The following is a 3,392-nucleotide window of genomic DNA, read 5'->3' as shown; positions in this document are numbered from 1 at the left end:
CCCCACCGCCACCACCCTGCCCACGCGGCCCCGAGTTCCCAGCCGTGGCCGCTGCTCATTGGTGCTGCCGCCGTTCTCTCATTTGCATAGCCAATAGATGGCGGCCGGGTCATTCCCAGCTGGGAGTGACAGCGTTCGGAGGGTGGAGCCCGGCGGCCCCGCTGAGCCTATGGCGGGCGCGATCGTGGCTGGGTCTGTGGTTGCAGCCTGGAGGAGCGCGTGGGGTTCCCCGCCCTGTTCTCCTCCATGTCCAGCTGCTTCCCCGGGCAGGCGGGTGGGACACGGGCAGTGCACCGCGTGAACAGCTCCCCGCTGCTAATTTGGAGGGGCCCTGTTCCTCTCCCCCTTGAACTGCCTCGCGCTGCTGGCTAGAGGGGCACTGCCCCGTGTATCCCCCAGGAACTGAAACTGGGGAGGGGGCGAGAGCAGGAGGGAGAAGGTGGGCTGTAGTCATGGCACCATAGCAAAAATTGAAAAACGTTTCGTGACCTTTTTATTAATTTTAACTCATGTTTTAAAATCATTGCATATATTAAAGTTAGCTCTACAAGCTGGCTATGAAGCAGAACAGCTACATCCTTCTTGGTTTCGTGTTACAATTTTGCACAACTCTGTTAACGAACTTTTGAATACAGTGCGTCCATCTTCAGTGGCTTCTCGTGTGTCCAGTACTTCCATTCCTTCAACTGATATGCTCATTAGTTCGTTCATATGATCAGGCAGAGGCATGGGTAACAGGTGAATGACCGGCTGGGAGAGACTGCTGCAAGCAGGGAGAGTCACGGTTGCAGTAATTTTAAGATAACAGCCAAGGATTACCCATGAGAAAGCCAGTGGGTTTTCTCAGGTTGGACTAATTTGAACTTCAATCCCAGAGTATCTTCTGTTTTTTCCAAGAGGTTCAGTCTTTTTGTTCTCTTGCTGAAAAAAGAGTATAATGAAGACATTACATTTATAGCTTTTTAAATGTCTTTTGAAGAGTCTGGCGCTCATACTAGTGCTAGTTGGAGTAGATGGCCTCTGCAGCGTGTACAGGAGAGATTAGGGTTACACTTTTCTCTGAGAAAAGCTTGTACTCCACTATGTCTTCCAGAGAAGTTTGCAGCTCCATCAAATGCACAAGCAGCCATCTGTTTGGGCTCCAATTTACAAGTATTTAACTCTTCTAAGATATGGGTTGTCACAGATGCAGCCAATGTGTCTTCTATAACCTGAACATCTAGAAATGAATCTACTGGCCTACCACTGGCATCAAGATAATGTATGCAATGACGTAATACTTGACATCCATTTGTATCGGTGCATTTATCAGCCCTTTATGCAATTTTTTTGAATGTAGTGAGAGAGTGCTTCACTTTTTCAACTGCTGAGTCTTTCACTGTTGCACCGCATGCTTCTAACCAGTCAGTTGAGTTTCTTGCAGAAAGATAGTGAACATTTGCCAGTCTTGTTCAGAGCCAGTGTCCAACTTCAGGATTAGCAAGTGACAATGCCCGTAACATTGGCCTCAAGTTTGTAGTGTGTGGTATCTCTTACTTAAATAGAAAGTAGGATGTGACAGCCATATGTTCGCATAAACTGTGTTGTGTCTCCAGCATTCTTAACAGCCTCATAAAGTACTTCTAATATTGGCTTTGACAGTGACTGGCTTATAAGACTTTCTGCATATCGATGCAGTGCAGATGGTTGGGGTTTTGTAGCCTTTTCACATAGTTTGTCAGTATTGACTTTGCAAGTTGGTCTGGAAAACCAAGCCCCTTCACATCAGTTGTAGCTTTGGGAAGCTTTCCTTCTTCATAAGCTTTTATGCAAGAGGTGCACTGGTAGCCATCTTTTGTCACTTCAATATATGGGAAAACTATGACAAACATTGGAAACTGCCTTTAGGTTTTGGAGACACTGTTTCTTCAGCAGGTTGCTGTATTTGTGCTTTGGGCTGGTCAGATATAGTATATACCACTTTAACCTTCAGATGACATATAGGTATATTCTTGGTTCTTGATGTGTTCTTTATCTTGGCTGGTTTTTGAGGCCTTTGAGTGGAAAAATTGTGGCATTGTTTTTTGTCTTTTCGTTTTCACTTGGACTTGCAACACATAAAACAGATATAAATAAATTAAATGTTTTGTTAGCATAATACAAATTTAACATAAGGATAATGTAAATTATGCCAAAACACATAACAGTTCTAGATTTCTAAAACAAAAAACATACATAAAAAATGTATTGAATTTAAATTGACTTTGGAAAAGTAAGCAGTCATGGGATAAGAAGGAAGGTCTTCTCATGAATCAGTAACTGTTAAAAGACAGGAAACAAAGGATAGGAATAAATGGTCAGTTTTCAGACGGGAGAGAGATAAATAGTGGTGTTCCTCCGAGGTCTATATTGGGGCCAGTACTATTCAACATATTCATAAATGATCTGGATAAAGGGGTAAACAGTAAGATGGCAAAATTAGCAGACGATACAAAATTATTCAAGATAGTTAAGTCCAAAGCAGGCTGCGAAGAGTTACAAAGGGATTGCACAAAATTGGGTCACTGCGCAACAAAATGGCAGATGAAATTCAAGGTTGATAAATGCAAAATAATGCACGTTGGAAACATAATCTCAACGATACATACATAAATGATGGAGTCTAAAATAGCTGTTACTGCTCAAGAAAGAGATTTCAGAGTCATTGTGGATTGTTCTCTGAAAATATCTGCTCAATGTGCAGCAACAGTCAAAAAAGCTAACAGAATGTTAAGAACCATTAGGAAAGGGATAGATAATAAGACAGAAAATATCATAATGCCGCTATATAAATCCATGGTACACCCACACCTTCAATATTGCCTGCAGTTCTGGTTGCCCCATCTCAAAAAAGATACATTGGAACTGGAAAAGGTACAGAAAAGGACAACTAAAATGATTAGGGGTATGGAACAGCTTCCATGTGAGGAGAGATTAATAAGACTGGGACTTTCCAGCTTGGAAAAGAGATGACTTAAGGGGGGATATGATAGAGGTCTATAAAATCTTGACTGGTGTGGAGAAAGTGATTAAGAAAATGTTATTTAATCCTTCATATAATACAAGAACCAGGGGTCACCAATGAAATTAATAGGCAGAAGGTTTAAAACAAACAAAAGGAAGTATTTCTTCACACAACACACAGGCAATCTGTGGAAGTCATTGCCAGGGGCTGTTGTGAAGGCCAAAAGTATAAATGGCTTCAAAAAGGAACTAGATAAGTTTATGGAGGATAGGTCCATCAATGGCTATTAGGTAGGATTGGCAGAGGTACAACAGCATGGTCTGAGTGTCCCTTGCCTCTGTTCACCAGAAGCTGGGATTGGATGACAGGGGATGGATCACTTGATGATTGCCCGTTCTGTTAATTCCCT

The sequence above is a fragment of the Eretmochelys imbricata genome, chromosome 3, assembly GCF_965152235.1.
Source record: "Eretmochelys imbricata isolate rEreImb1 chromosome 3, rEreImb1.hap1, whole genome shotgun sequence".
Classification (NCBI taxonomy): domain Eukaryota; kingdom Metazoa; phylum Chordata; order Testudines; family Cheloniidae; genus Eretmochelys; species Eretmochelys imbricata.
The sequence above is the reverse complement of the archived record's forward strand: the minus strand, read 5'-3'. Positions refer to the sequence as shown.